The sequence below is a fragment of the Rhamphochromis longiceps genome, linkage group LG6 (genome assembly GCF_057381845.1).
Source record: "Rhamphochromis longiceps isolate RC_006_pf linkage group LG6, R_longiceps_female_GT1.1, whole genome shotgun sequence".
NCBI lineage: Eukaryota > Metazoa > Chordata > Actinopteri > Cichliformes > Cichlidae > Rhamphochromis > Rhamphochromis longiceps.
In genome coordinates, this window is record NC_140562.1 from 27,259,784 (window position 1) to 27,276,504 (window position 16,721).

Consider the following 16,721-nt stretch of genomic DNA (forward strand, 5'->3'; position numbering starts at 1 on the left):
TTTATTTTAGTTTTTCCTGCAGTATATAAAAATTGGTGTATTTCAAAAATAAAACTATGAAGACACTCAAAATTTATGGTGGCCCCTAGAGACAAAGCACTTGCAAACTCCAAAACACATGCAAACTCCAAAACACTTGCAAACTCCAAAACACTTGCAAACTCCAAAACACTTGCAAAATCCAAAACACATGCAAGCTCCAAAACACTTGCAAAATCCAAAACACTTGCAAACTCCAAAACACTTGCAAACTCCAAAACACAGTGGAAGTGCTCCAGGACGCTAGGGGCAGTGTTGAGCTTGATTTGCAAAATAAACGGCAAGTTTGTCTGTATGGGGCGGTCTAGTCTCCGTTGCGCTTCCCAGGTTGCCTAGCAACCATGATACTAACCGCTGGAAACGTGTCATACAACTTTGTTTGACAGAAATGAAGGAGAACATATTTTGTTCATTTGTTTGTTTGTTTCTACAAGAGCTTTGTGTGATTTGATAAGTATCTGAGGCTGAGACCACAGGACAGTAAAACATGATTTTTGGGCTTCATTTCTGTACTGAACAGTCATTTAAGATTAGTTAGTAAATAACAATTAGCTAATGTTGTTCATGAGACTAAAGTCATATCACTTTGGTAATGTAAATATAATATGGCCAATATTATAGTTATTATATTAATCATTATTAGTTATTACAGCAGTGAACATGAACTCTGTGTCAAATACTGAGCCTCAGTACAGATTCAAGTTGCAGTTATTTATATGTCTTATCACCTTAAATCTTCACTCAAAGACAAGTATCTTTGACAGTGTATATATAGGTGTATCATATATAAGAGACAAATGTTGTTCCTTAAGTATGTTGGTGTCACGGTCCTGGGTCTCCTGACCCAGCGTTTTTAGTTCTTTGTGATGTTTGTATTATTGTACTTGTGTGAGTTATTCTATGGTTTCTAGTTTCGATCCCTTGCCCTTCATGTTTCTCTGTGTCCCCTCTGTTCTGTGTAAGTCTGTGTCTGCATGTTTGATTTCCCCTCTGTGTCTTTCGGTTCTTAGAGTCCTCTGCCTTATGGTTTATGTCTCTGTGTTTCTTAGTTGCTGTCTCCACTGTGTCAAGTTCGCGTCTCTGTGTGATCCTTCCTGTTTTACTTTGAAGGTCCGTGTCTTATGTGAATGTGTCCTGCTTTGCTTGTCTTGTCAGTCCTGATTTCTCCCAACTGTGCCCTCCTTCTGTGTCTCATTCCCCTCGTTACTCCCCAGTGTATTTAAACCCTGTGTTTCTCTGAGTCAGTGTTGTGTCATCCCTTATGCTGTGTGTTTCTACCTGTAGCTCCCTGTGTGTTTTGTTAGAGTCTTTCCAGTTTAGATTTTGTAGAGTTTTTGTGTTCAGCAATAAAAGCTGTCATTTTGAGTTCAGTCCTGTCTCCAGTGAGTTTGCGTTTGGGTCCAATTCCTGCTGGCACACAGCCGAACTATGACAGAACGACGCGACCACAACATGGACCCAGCAGACTTACCCGGGGAGAGCGATCTGATACGTGTCCAACGCCTAGTCGAGTGGATAACCCACACTTCCAATACAAGGGCAAAGATTGTGGGGATAAATGCTATCGAAGCAATCCTCAAAGGAAATTCTCATCTCCGCCAGGTCAGAGGATGTTTGGACTTATTGGCCAATTTGAATGAAGCCCGGGAGGCGGCGCGAACTCGGGAAATATCAGACTTGGCCCAGCAGCAACAGACAACAGCCACCCTGGAGCAGCCGTGTCAGTTTCACCGGCCGGATGTGGTTTTGCCCGGCCCTTTGGAGCCATCTGCGGGGAAGAAACGACGATCACGCCGCGGGCGCGCCACCCCACAGCCGGACGTTCGGACTTTTACATCGCCGGCTGTGGTGAATAAGGACTCTTTTTCTGTGTCGAACCGTGGGACTATTCGTTCAGGGGTTGTGTTTTGTGCTACGGATGGTAATGTGAACAGTTTATTAGCTGCCCAGCCTCCTGAAGCTCTCTTAGCTACCCAGCCTCCTGAAGCTCTCTTAGCTACCCAGCCTCCTGAAGCTCTCTTAGCTGCCCAGCCTCCTGAAGCTCTCTTAGCTGCCCAGCCCCCTGAAGCTCTCTTAGCTGCCCAGCCTCCTGAAGCTCTCTTAGCTGCCCAGCCTCCTGAAGCTCTCTTAGCTGCCCAGCCTCCTGAAGCTCTCTTAGCTGCCCAGCCTCCTGAAGCTCTCTTAGCTGTCCAGCCTCCTGAAGCTCTCTTAGCTGCCCAGCTACAAGCTGCGTCTCCTGTGTCCCCGCTAGCACAGTCATTAACTCCACCACAAGCTCCATTTTCACCTCTACCATCGCTTCAGTCATCAGTTCGGTCTGCCACTCAGTCACCCTTAGCTCCATCATCCACACTACCACCTGTTTCTCTTCCACCACAACCGTCACTACACCCAGCCATTCAGGCTGCTACTCAGTCAGTCATTCAACCCATAGCCCTGCCATTAAGGCACTCTGTAGCCGAGCCATTAGCCACCCGACCCGCAGCCAATTCAGCCGCTCTTCCACCCGTTACACCTCCACCACAATCCCCAGTGCAGTCTCCGGTGTCCCCAGTGCAGTCTCCGGTGTCCCCAGTGCAGCCTCCCTTAGCACAGTCATCCACTCAACCACCAGCTCCACTTTCTCCCCAACCATCACTACTACCTCTAGCTCAGTCTCCTGTGCAGTCACCTCTGGTTCATTCTCCTGTGAAGTCATCAACTCCACCACCAACTCCACTCTCACACCACCGTTACTACAGACATCAGTTCAGTTCCCTGTGCCAGTGCAGACGCTCTCAGTTCAGTCTCCCTTGCAGTCATCTACTTCACCACCACCAGTAGCTCAGCTCCCACTCTCACCTGTGTCTCCAGTAGCTCAGCTCCCACTCTCACCTGTGTCTCCAGTAGCTCAGCTAGCTGCCCAGCGGCCACTCTCTGCTCAGTCTCCTGTGTCACCAGTTTTGCTCATTCACTCCATGCAGGGAGATAACTTAATTTCTACTCAGGGTGCTCTTCATGGTTTAGCCGCCGTTGGCACAGTTTGCCACTCCAGGGCTTCCCCAGAGGCTAGGTCTCAGTCCTCAGCTGATTCTGGACCCCTGAAGTTTAAGCAGCCCCCTAAGAACTGCACCATGTTAGCATTTCCTGGGCAGAGTCAGTGCTCGGTGCAGCGCCAGTTGTCCTCATGTCTGCCAAAGGACTTCATGCCTGTTGGCTTTGTTTTTGCCTCCGCTGGAGGGTCCGAGGGACCGCTCCGGCCTCAGCCTCCCGTCTCCGCTGGAGGGTCCGAGGGGCCCGTTCAGCCTCCCGTCTCCGCTGCAGGGTCCGAGGGGCCCGTTCAGCCTCCCGTCTCCGCTGGAGGGTCCGAGGGGCCTCAGAGTCTTCATCCTCGCCAGCTGCGGCCTCAGAGTCTTCATCCTCGCCAGCTGCGGCCTCAGAGTCTCCACCCACGCCGTCGCCTGATTCAGCTCCAGCATCATCAGCTTCAGCGTCGCCTGGTCCAGCTCCAGCATCATCAGCTTCAGCGTCGCCTGGTCCAGCTCCAGCATGATCAGCTTCAGCATCGCCTGGTCCAGCTCCAGCATCTTCGGCTTCGTCAGCCTCGTCTGGTCCAGCCTCATCCGAGTCTTCATCCCCGTCTGGTCCAGCCTCATCCGAGTCTTCATCCCCGTCTGGTCCTGCCTTGCCTGGTCCTGTGCCCTCCAAGCCTCGGCCGGTACGCCTGACACTTGGGAGCCGCCGCCTTCCGCTCGGCCGGCCCCCTGAACAGCTCCATCGTCTCCTTCGCCGCCGCCGCTGCCTTCCGCGCAGTTGGCCCCTTGAACTGTTTCCTCGTTGCCACCGTTGCCTTCTGCCTGGCTGGCCCCCTGGCCTGTTCTTTTTTTTGGACTCCTGTTTTGTTTTGGGGCTTTCTTGTGCTTGGCATTACTAAATTTGGCTCATTGCTTACATATATTTATAAAAAGAAAATGTTCAAGCTGTGATAACTGTTTCTGATAAAATGAAGAGTAGACTGATATATTGAACATTCCTTTATTGGGTGAGAAAATCAGACCATGTCATAACTGCTTTAAGTTATACAGAATAGATATCAGCGCCTTAAACGGGCTGACTTCTGCTAAATGGGTCAAACTGGGCAGAAAGTATACAAACACATAACATCCATATAGAATAGCATGTGACACTATAGATCAACTTACATCAAAATATATAAAGCATATAAACAATTACAGTAATATGATGCAACAAACACAGCAGTACTACTAATCCAAAATACTCAAAGCTTTATAGAACTGAAACAAACATTTATTTTTAGGTCCATTCTGCTACTGATACATATTTTAGGTTTCTGAATATTAAACTTGTTGCTACCTTTCATAGTGTGGAGGATAAAATTATTTGAACATTACCTAATAAGACTGATTCAGGACAGACAATTAGTGATTCTAAACTTTCCTAGCAGTCCTTCACAAACAGGGAACAGTCTTTCTATTCTCTCCATCTGTCAGCTGCTGCTGGCTCTTCCTCCTCCTCTTCCTCACACACTGCTGAGTTTGTCCTGGTGGATCATTAGGGGTGCAAAGCCTCACAGATGATGTGCAGCAGTGGGTCCCTCAGTCTGTCCTCACTCTGGACACTTGCAGTTGTCACACATGGAAATCAAATGTGTGATAAGCTGCAGGATTCAAACACAAGTGTAACTTATAAATGAATGTTCATACTTTTATTCCACAATCAGAGAGAAAGAAACAGAGAGAGAGTGCAGGACGGACAGACAGGTGACAGTCTCAGGTGTATACACTGCTACAAAACAGCACAAAAGAAGGAGGATTTAGTGTTTGTGTTATTACGAAACAAGAAGAGTTCCCAGATGGTACAGTGGACACATGTGTGACTCCTGTGATTAAAGTATCTTTCTTTCAGCTTAACGAGTGAACCGTCAGCTCGCTCAAACACACGTTAAAGTCCGTTTGGCTCGACACCACTGAACAGAGGCAGCAATATAACATAGCTAACATTAACAGTGCAGTGAATCCTGCTTGTGCTGTGATATTCAGGACTGCAAACCGAGTAGCATCACTGACTTTCAGCTTGTTGTGTTTGTGGATATATGACTGACTTTAATTATCCATAAAATCATCACATTCTCTGTAAGATTAAAGTCAGCTATTGAACTGCGTATATTTTGAAGTAAAGGCTTTAAAACCAAGTTTCACATAACTTTCCCGACATGTGGCCAACAGTAATGTTTTAATGTTCTTCATTATAAAAACATTTGCGTATAAAGTGACACAATATATGGGCAGAAATCTGTGCCATCAGAAACTGAATTTGAATAAGTTAAATTTGAATTTGAATTGCTCAGATTGATTCTGAATTGTAACTTGAATAAATGCTTTTGAAAACGTTTAGAGAATGAGAAGTGTTGTTTGCGTATTTACAAAGTTTGCTGTTTCAGTGATAGTTGTATATCATATTATATCACTTCAAACAGAGGTGACCCAGTAATGCTGCACTAAGGAATTAGACTAACTATTCACTTTAGCTAAAGTTGTTAAGTTAGCTAAAGAGTTTGGATGCTGTGTAAGTGTCAAGGGTAGTGTCGTGGATGAGAGAAGGAGGACCCAAACGCTGGACTCACAGGCAGGTAGGTGAAGGTGGATGTTTATTGCCGAAGGAGTGAGCAAACAGTACAGAGGGAGGAAATGGCTGGCTGACTGAATGAATGAACAAAGGACTGACTGACTGACTGGACATACAGACGACATCAGACATACATCATTAACATCAATGACACGACAGAGAACTGGTGAAACCGAGGAACTTAAATACACAGGTTGAATGATGACAATGATTGGAAACAGGTGAGTACAGGGCTGAACATAATCTGACTAATGACACGGGAGACAAGCTGACACGGGAAAAGACAGGAAGTGAGAACATTAATGTGGCGAACCAAACTGAACATGAACAAACTGAAATCACTGGGTCAACGACCCAGGAACCCTGACAGTACCCCCCCCTTCAAAGGCCGGCACCCGACGGCCAAAAGAGAAAGAAAAAAAAAACCAGAACAGGGCGGGCGGAGGGGGCCCAGGACGGAGGGACGGAGTCCACACCAAGACAGTTCAGGTGGGCGCCCCCGTGGCCCGTGGCCGAGACGAGACAGTTCAGGCGGGCGTCCACGCGGCCCGTGGCCGAGACGAGACAGTTCAGGGGGCCGACCGTGCGGACGGCAACGGCGACAGCACTGGTCCGGGGGCCGACCGCGTGGAAAGCAACGGCGGCGACGTGGGCACAGTTCGGGGGGCCGGCCGTGCGGAAGGCGACGGCGGCCACTCAGGCGAAGGCGGTCGGGGGGCCGGCCGTGCGGAAGGCGACGGCGGCCACTCAGGCGAAGGCGGTCGGGGGGCCGGCCGTGCGGAAGGCGACGGCGGCCACTCAGGCGAAGAGGGTCTGTGGGCCGCCCACGACGGCGATGGCGCCCGGCCAGAGGCCTAGCCAGCGGTCTAGAAAATGGCCGTTTAGCTCCTGGGCCAGGCGAGGCTGAAGGCTCTGAGGCTGAAGGCTCTGAGGCTGAAGGCTCTGAGGCTGAAGGCTCTGAGGCTGAAGGCTCTGAGGCTGAAGGCTCTGAGGCTGAAGGCTCTGAGGCTGAAGGCTCTGAGGCTGAAGGCTCTGAGGCTGAAGGCTCTGAGGCTGCAGCGGACGAAGGCTCTGAGGCTGCAGCGGACGAAGGCTCTGAGGCTGCAGCGGACGAAGGCTCTGAGGCTGCAGCGGACGAAGGCTCTGAGGCTGCAGCGGACGAAGGCTCTGAGGCTGCAGCGGACGAAGGCTCTGAGGCTGCAGCGGACGAAGGCTCTGAGGCTGCAGCGGACGAAGGCTCTGAGGCTGCAGCGGACGAAGGCTCTGAGGCTGCAGCGGACGAAGGCTCTGAGGCTGCAGCGGACGAAGGCTCTGAGGCTGCAGCGGACGAAGGCTCTGAGGCTGCAGCGGACGAAGGCTCTGAGGCTGCAGCGGACGAAGGCTCTGAGGCTGCAGCGGACGAAGGCTCTGAGGCTGCAGCGGACGAAGGCTCTGAGGCTGCAGCGGACGAAGGCTCTGAGGCTGCAGCGGACGAAGGCTCTGAGGCTGCAGCGGACGAAGGCTCTGAGGCTGCAGCGGACGAAGGCTCTGAGGCTGCAGCGGACGAAGGCTCTGAGGCTGCAGCGGACGAAGGCTCTGAGGCTGCAGCGGACGAAGGCTCTGAGGCTGCAGCGGACGAAGGCTCTGAGGCTGCAGCGGACGAAGGCTCTGAGGCTGCAGCGGACGAAGGCTCTGAGGCTGCAGCGGGCGAAGGCTCTGAGGCTGCAGCGGGCGAAGGCTCTGAGGCTGCAGCGGGCGAAGGCTCTGAGGCTGCAGCGGGCGAAGGCTCTGAGGCTGCAGCCGGGCCGGGCGTGGGTGCAGCTGAGGCAGAGGCCGGGCCGGGCGTGGGTGCAGCTGAGGCAGAGGCCGGGCCGGGCGTGGGTGCAGCTGAGGCAGAGGCCGGGCCGGGCGTGGGTGCAGCTGAGGCAGAGGCCGGGCCGGGCGTGGGTGCAGCTGAGGCAGAGGCCGGGCCGGGCGTGGGTGCAGCTGAGGCAGAGGCCGGGCCGGGCGTGGGTGCAGCTGAGGCAGAGGCCGGGCCGGGCGTGGGTGCAGCTGAGGCAGAGGCCGGGCCGGGCGTGGGTGCAGCTGAGGCAGAGGCCTGACCGGGCGATGCAGGCGCTGAGGCAGAGGCCTGACCGGGCGATGCAGGCGCGGAGGCCTCTGGCCGGAGACAGGCAGGGCCAGTAGGCGCGGAGGCCCCTGGCTGAGGAGCGGCCGGGCCAGCGGGTGCGGAAACCCCTGGCTGAGAAGCAGGAAGGCTCACAGCTGGCTCTGGGTGCTGTGGCTGCAGGTCCGGGAACTGGACGGGATGGTGGACAGGTGACTGGGAAACAGGAGGCGACTGGACTACAGGGCACTGGGCGGCAGACTGGACTACAGAAGAGTGGAGGACAGGTGGAGACTGGACTACAGGTGACTGGAGGACAGGTGGAGACTGAGCTACAGGTGACTGGAGGACAGGTGGAGACTGAGCTACAGGTGACTGGAGGACAGGTGGAGACTGAGCTACAGGTGGCTGAACTGACTGGAGGGCAGCAGGAGACTGGACAGCAGGTGAGGGAACTGATTGGACTAAGGAGACTGACGGATAAACAGAGGCCGGTGAGGCTAATGGCTGAGCTAAAGAGTGAGCTAGTGACGGAGATAAAATTACAGCTTGGGCTCGTAAGGCTGGTGCCTGGGCAGGGGACAGTTCAGCTAGTCTAACCAGTGATACTGCGAGGGCGTGAAAAGCTGGATCAGGAGGTGGATGAAAGGGTGAAGTAGTAGGTGGACCGGTTAGCTCTTCCAAGCCTCCAGGGAGGTCAGGCTGGGTTCTGGCTGCCCTCAGCCTGGGCGCTGGGACAGGCACAGAAGGTGGCTGGACACCAGTCACCCCCACCCGAGAAACAGGAGCGGGTGTGGAGGTGGACTGGGTCGCAGCTGCCCTCCTCCTGGGAGCTGGCACTGGAGTGGGTGTAGGCTGACTGATAGGAGTGGAAATAACGACCGGGTGAGTGACACTGACAGGTCTATCGGGTTGTATTCTGGTCTTTCTGCCATCACTATTTACAGTTTTTGACTGAACAGTCTTTGGGGAGCCAGAGCAGAAAAGATCTTCCCAGTCCACATCATCCTCAAGGAGGGAAACTCCCCATGAATCAGAAAAGAGTCTGTTGTGTGTTTTAAGTGGATAATCAGATGAGGGGTGTGGAAAACAGTCACTGGAACTCACCACCGGGAGTTGCTGAACAGAGTCCGTTTTATGGCGGCGTGTGCGCCGCTTTCCCCGGGAAGAGGAAGCGGGCCGGGTAAACGGCTGAGCCTCTGGCGCGGTAGCCTCCGCTGAGCCGAGATGGGAGGTGTAGCCGCTGTGCCGTGGCGAGGCGGAAAGGCTGGAGAGTGAATAGGCTGGCGGGCGAGCGAGGAGCGAAGCGGCGGGAGAGCGAGCGGCCGAAGCTTGGGCTGTGACGCCCACTCTCCGCGGCGAATGCTCCGGTGCAGCTGAGGCAGCAGGTGGGGGAACGTGGCGTCTCCGAGGCCCGCCCAGAGCCAGGCGAGTCCCCTCGAAGACGTGCTCTCTCTCCGCGAAGAGCCGCTGTTTTCCCCGAAGCCCCTCCGTCCAGCGAAGGAGCGCTGCCTCCTGCCGCTCGAAAAGTTCAGGGTCCGCTGGGTCCACAACGCGGGGTCGTGTCATTCTGTCAAGGGTAGTGTCGTGGATGAGAGAAGGAGGACCCAAACGCTGGACTCACAGGCAGGTAGGTGAAGGTGGATGTTTATTGCCGAAGGAGTGAGCAAACAGTACAGAGGGAGGAAATGGCTGGCTGACTGAATGAATGAACAAAGGACTGACTGACTGACTGGACATACAGACGACATCAGACATACATCATTAACATCAATGACACGACAGAGAACTGGTGAAACCGAGGAACTTAAATACACAGGTTGAATGATGACAATGATTGGAAACAGGTGAGTACAGGGCTGAACATAATCTGACTAATGACACGGGAGACAAGCTGACACGGGAAAAGACAGGAAGTGAGAACATTAATGTGGCGAACCAAACTGAACATGAACAAACTGAAATCACTGGGTCAACGACCCAGGAACCCTGACAGTAAGACATAAATAAAGCCAAAATACAAAGGTTTGGACACCGTTTTGCATGTTTCCCTACTGTAGGGGTCTCTGCAAGCATATAGAGGGGGTACTCTGAGAGGGTCCAAGATGACAACTTTGGAATTCTACTAGAAACAGCCGATCAAATTTGTTTGTCAAAGCTGAATTCAGGGCAAACTACGCTAAATTAGCGTTTTTAGCTAACAGCTACAATAAGCATAAAAGTTACCTTACGGCTATCATTTGTTAACATGACGCTTGTTCTTATACATGTAATACATTTATTACCAACCTGAGAGTTTATCCGCTGGTCATTCGACATGACGAATGACTTCTGAAGTTTTAATTCAGCTCAAGACGCTGTAGATTCCCGTCAGTAACACTTTCGGTCCGCTAGTAAAACGTAGTTCTATTAATCTGTGCTTGAACCGGAACTGGATGTAAGTTCCAAAAAACTGGATTTTGGAACTGAAATTGAATTGTAGAACTGAAACTGATTGATTTGATTGATTTATTGATTTTATTGATTAACATTCAAATTCAAATCTCAGTGAAAACAGTGAAAAAACAAAACAAAACAAACAAACAGTGAAAACAGAACAAAAATCTACCATAAAGAAAGAAAGCATGAGACAAGGCTAATCAAAAGGTATTGGCTGAAGCATTTGCTTATTACGCCAACCCTTTTCACAAAATATCTTTTTGTATGCAGCTCCTGTACACAGGGCTTGACTGAATGGTGAGAAGTGAAACTGAAATTATTCGAGAGCTGAATTTTTAAAGGATAAAATGCAGTTTCAAAGCAAATCAATTCATTTTCAAAATATAAAATGCAATTTCAATTTAGTGATGATCATTTTCAAACCATAAATTCAATTTCAAATTAGACTAATTCAGATTCAGTTTTCAAAAGCATTTATTCAAGTTACAATTCAGATTCAATCTGAGCAATTCAAATTCAAATTTAACTTATTCAAATTCAGTTTCTGATGGCACAGATTTCTGCCCATAACAATATTCAGTACTTACTTCTGAAAGTTTACTCTTCGGCGGCTCCGCTTCCGCCTTTTTTTTCGGCAAAATTATCCACACCACCGCCGCACTATGAAATCTGGGATATGTTGGGCCCATCCTTAAAATTCAGGGAAATTAAGGACGCATTTGAGGGCTGCATTTCGAGCAGCCTTTGAATTGGGACAGCCTTTGTCGTGTCGCTGTGACGTAATCGGCCTTAAAATGCGGCCTTTAAGGCTGCAGACCCTGAATTGGGATACAGCTCAAATCCGGTCATTGGTACTTCCTAGCTTGTGTAGTTCTAGGTAACAAATGCTCAACACTGCCCCTAGCGTCCTGGAGCACTTCCGTTGTGTTTTGGAATTTGCATGTGTTTTGGGGTTTGCATGTGTTTTGGGGTTTGCAAGTGTTTTGGAGTTTGCAAGTGTTTTGGAGTTTGTACGTGCTTCGTCTCTAGGGGCCACCGTAAAAATTAATTTCCTGTGGTGGGAAACTATTTTGTGCAACTTTTTTGTATTTACAGTTTTGAGGGATAAGCCTGTTACATTTCTCTAACTAGAAATATATGTTAAAAAAACAAAAACGATTTTCAATTTTTTTGTAGTTTATTGCACTTTTTTGCAATTTATGTAATTACTATGCACGTAATGCATACATATTATTAAAATTTGGGCTATAATGGTTGTATTGATGTGTAGCAACTTGAAATGCTCCCAAAAATGGCTCCCCAACATGTAAAAATATAATATAAGCTCTGGCAGACTTGGTTCTATGGTAGGTCTTAAAGGGTTAATGCCCAATAATTTGTACAATTTCTTTACTTTCAAAGTGCTAATTGCCAGGGTTACTTGTAGTTTGTATTAAAAAGATGCTAACCATAGCTGGACTGGCCATCGTGCATACCGGGCATTTGCTCGGTGGCCCGATGATTTTTTTTTTACATTTGTAACGGTATAAACAATGAAAGGTGTTGGATTGGCCAGATGTGTAAAAATAACTCAGTTTTTTGGTGGTAGCATCACGGAGCTTCCACAGATTCAGCAAAATTAACAAGTGATGGAGGCCAGCACGTGGATGAGGGAGATCTGAGGCAGGAGAAAGAGAGACCCGAGGCGGCCGCTGGTCCGAGTGTCAGCTGAACTGAACTTCAGGTAAGAAGTTATGACCTGCAGTCTATCTGGGTCAGATATAAATCAAGTTTAGGTGGAGTTTATTTTCGTTGTGCTGACTTTTTACAGTCAGTTACAATAACTCGTACTGCGTACTAGCTAGCATGACAGAGTTTCTATACAGCTGGGTGGGTGCTTTGATGTTGAACTTTATTTAATTGATAAGGTTAGTTAGTAGAGTTGCCAACCGTCCTGTAAAAAGACGGAATCCTCCCGCATTCAGAGAAATTATTAGCGTTTCGTGTTGAGAGGGGACACAGTTTGACTTTAGCTAGAATGAAAAAAGGCACAACGCTGGAGTTATTCTTTGTCTTTGCTGCACAGCTGCCTCTTCTTCTCTCATTCTCTCCCCTCTCTCCCCTGTTGCTACTTTAATCATGAAACTGATCAATGATCAGCTGATCGGCTTTTCTCTCTTGTTTGTTTATCACCCACTTTGCGCCAGAAAGAGGAAACTGCCGGATGTCGTACTAAACAACAGCAGCACGTTTAAGCTTGATCAGCTGTTGTTAGAATTTATTTAATATTAATTTCTAGTATCAGCTGATTTTTGCTGGAGCCACAGCTGTAAAAGCTGCTGGTCATGATATTGGTGAGAGGTCGTGATTATCTGGTGAGAGGGAAAAATGAAGATGAAACCAGGAGATGTCCTTACTCCTTAACCTGGAGAAACAGGTTTACCTTAGGTGACCTGCATGAGTTGAAGGGAAGTTATGAACTGTTTCTGAGAGACAAATAACACCAGGATCCTTTTCTAAGTAGCTGACAGCTGGTAACTGTGCAGGGGCGGATCTAGCAAAGTTTTGCCAGGGGGCCATGTGGGGCATTAACAGGGAAAGTGGGGCACAAAGAAATACTTTCTTATTTTCATTTAAAATGTCTGGCTGTTATTAAATAATTATCTGAAGCTTACAACCAAAGTTTTTGTCTGATGTAAAATGTATAGAAATCATACATATACCAACAAGACTGTACATCACTGTCACAACAGCGTTCGTTTTCATTCAAAGGCTTTATGGCTTTAATACCTGGTGGGCCAGTCTTTAGTCAAAATGCCCGGGCTGTTTTTTTGTCCCAGTCCAGCCCTGGGCACGACACGCAGTGAATTAATCTGAGAAGGTGCATCAAAAAATAAAGGGCCGTGTAAGTGGTGCACATCGCAAATCAGCTCGCATAGACACAGTATTGACAGTATTTTGCTCTACATATCTGTTTGAGCAAATTTTATCTCACATGAGTCTGAATGCTGGACACTCGGAGACCTGTGTCTCTGAGTGGGAGACCAGAGATCACATAACATGTGTGTCTCTGTATTAACAGACATGCCATATTGGCTTAGTTTATTTTTCTTATCATTGTTGTGAGGAGACCATAAATAGCATTTGCATTTTCTGTTGTACAGTTCATTTGCTGTTATGGAGTTCTTGTTATGGATAAAAAGTGTCTTTTTTTGTTTCAAAACAGCTGATAACTATTTGCTATAGCTGCCAACATCTGCAAACAAATATAATTCTATAAAGTGGTTCTATATAGTGTGTAACTGTTAATATAGAGTGTTATTAAATTTATTGCTAATGCAATCATATAGCACACTGACCTCTGAGGAAATTCTAAATGGCACTCACCACCAGAAAGGTTGCCTACCCCTGGTTTAGATAATCATTTAAAATAGTATTGACACTAACACTGCCATCTTTGCCTCCTCTAGTTAACACACTACTTCACCCAGAAGCTGCTGGCAGGCAGGCGCATAGCCCTTCCCCTCATGAGTAGTTGAAGAGTTGACATTTCCAACACTGAACAATACTTTGTGAAGAACTTTGAGAGACCAGTAAAGCTCATGTTTCAACAACACTGAAGTACTGAACAGTTATCATAAATGGAAGCCTAGCCAGTGTGCACATTAACGTTGGCTGCTTAACTACAGTGTCACTGAAAAGTATTTATCCCCTTCCCAATTTCTTAGATTTTTGCATATTTGTGACATTTCATATTTGTCATCATTTCAGAACATCAAACTAATTTTAATATTTGTCAGAGATAACCTGAATAATTAGAAAATATGAGCTAATTCTTTAAGGGAAAATATAACAATGCCTATCTGTAGCTGTGCCAAAAAGTAATTTCTTTCTAAACTTAGTAACTGGTTGTGTGGACCCTTGGCAACAAGAACTGCAGTGAAGTGTTTCTGATAACTGGCAATGAGTCTTTCACATTGCTGTGGAGGAATTCTGACCGAGTGTTCTTTGCAGAATTTAACTGAACCAAATTGGAGGGTTTTTGAAAATAAACGGCCTGTTTAAGGCCATGCCAAAGCATCTCAACTGGATTCAGGTCCAGAATTTGACTAGGCCACTCTAAAACCTACAACTTGCTAGTATGTTTCCGAATATTGTCCTGCTCCATAACCCAAGCTAGCTTGAGATTCAGTGGATTAACTGATGGTCAAATATTCTGTTTCAGGATTTTGTGGCAGAGAGCAGAATTTATGGTAAGCCCTCCATGTCCTGAAGAAGCAAAGCAGCTGACTGCTGGTATGATCTTGTTATAAAATACCACATTAATTTTATTCCATATGTAACGGCAAATGTGGGCCAAATCTTTTTGGTCCACAGGGTTTTTCCCCTTGGAACGCTTCCATGGATAACATTTTTGTCCAGCCTCTTGCTTATTAGTGAATCATAAATACTGATTTATGATTTATGAATACTGCAGTTCTTTAGATGTTGTTCTGGGTTATTTTGCATTCTCCTGAATGACTTGTTGCTGCATTCTTAGAGTAATTTTGGTAATCTGATCATACCTACGAAGGTTCACCGGTGTTCAAAGTTTTCTCCATTTGTGGCAAAATCATGATTTACTTGAGACCCCAAACCATAGAAATGGCTTTGAAGTCCTTTGCAGATTGGTAGATGTCATTGACTTAGTTTATCATCATTTCTTGAGTTTTTTGTTACCAGTGTATGATGTGTTACTCTTTGAGATCTTTTAAAATACTTCACTTTGCAGATAGGCTTTATTTAAATTATTTTTTGAGTCACAACAGATCTGGCAGTAATCAGGCCTGGATGTGGGTAGTCAAACTGAACTGAGATTTCCAATAAGTGTGGTCATTCGTTGTTAACTGTTTAAACCACAGGGCTTTCTGAGGTTCCAGCTTGAAAATGAAATGCCCAAAATGAATTGAAGAAGAAAATCATTAATCAACATATGGACATTACCTGTAGAAAGATCGATGCTGCTGAATTGAAACAGACCAGTTCCAGAGATTTTATTTGAGACACGGCTAAGCGTTTCATAATTTGCACAATTTGGTTGCAAGTTAAAATTTCTTAGGTAAGGTAATAACTAGTGTGTTTCTCTTAAAGACTGAAGCTAAAAAGTCTACAAACAACTAGAAACACTGGGAACTTACCAACCCTAATTTATCATCAATGAAAATGTGGAATCCAGCACAGCACTACCTCAGTCAACCCTAAAATATAATATTTTGTATTATTTTTTTACACTAAGAAAATCTTTAAATATTTCTCATATATGCATCTTAAAATTCTATTAAAGTATTTTTTTTCCGCTGTCAGTTAAACTGAAAAAAGGGTTGCTGCTTGTGTTATTGTTAGCGTTGTCTCAATCTTTATTTTAAGAAAAAGATTCTTAACTTTTAAACACTGAACTTTTTTGTTTTTGCCCCATAGTTTTATATTCCTTCGTTACTGAGCTTGAAATCATGACAACCCTATGTGGTAGGGCTGGGTGATATATGGAAAATCTAATAAATCGAATATCATGATATGTTTTGGCTATATCGCGATACATGATATATATCGAGATATGTCTTGAAACCCAGCAAAGGTGAGCTGCAGTTTAAGCCTACAAAAAGTCGCATTTTTTATGTAAATATTGTCATGTGTGGTATCCACAGAAACCTCCAACTTTCAGCTAAAAGCTAATATAAACCATTTCTACAATCACTGCAAAAACGACAAACAATTAAAAGAGCAGTTATGTAATTTCACGAAATGTGCCTAAGCACAAACAACGAAGCCGCGAACTCACTTGACTTCATGTAACCAAGCAAACAGCACCTCATCTAAAGCAGAGATATCACAGATACAAAGCTGTAAGTTTCAAAACGCTCTGACCAAAATTCACCAAACCAGCCACAAAAGAAGACCTGACATATGCTTCACATTCAATAAACAATAACATGGATTTACCGTGCCGTTTTTCTGAGTTTTTCCTTCTGATAGGCATTGTAGCTCATATCACAGCTGGTTTATATAAAATTTTCTTTGGTGTGTGGGGAGACATTCACATGCATAGTTTAAAACAATCTTAATTTTGCAGTGGATGACTTTTCGGCTGGTGGAATAAATTCATGGTGCTGCCACCCTTTGCGTCAACAGTTTTACGGCATGTTTTGCAAATTACCGCATTTTGTTCGACATCCTCCTTGTGAAATCCAAACGACAGGAACTCCCACTATCGCCATATTTTTCCCTATCTGGTAGTATATAAACATGCATGCTCAGTGCAGTGTGCTCGATAAAAAAAAATTCCGGTTGGGAGTGGTGATTTATGATGCATTTGCAGTGTGTGGAAGAAAAAATCTCACAGTGAATTACATGAAGTCATCTTAATATTCCCATGGTAACCTATACTTTATGGTTACGATAAAGCCATCGTATGTGGAAGAACTCACGATACAACGAGTATGTTCGATATATGGCCCACCCCTACTATGTGGTAGACACGTTTCTATAGTTTGGATGCTTAGGGCCTGTTCTTGTT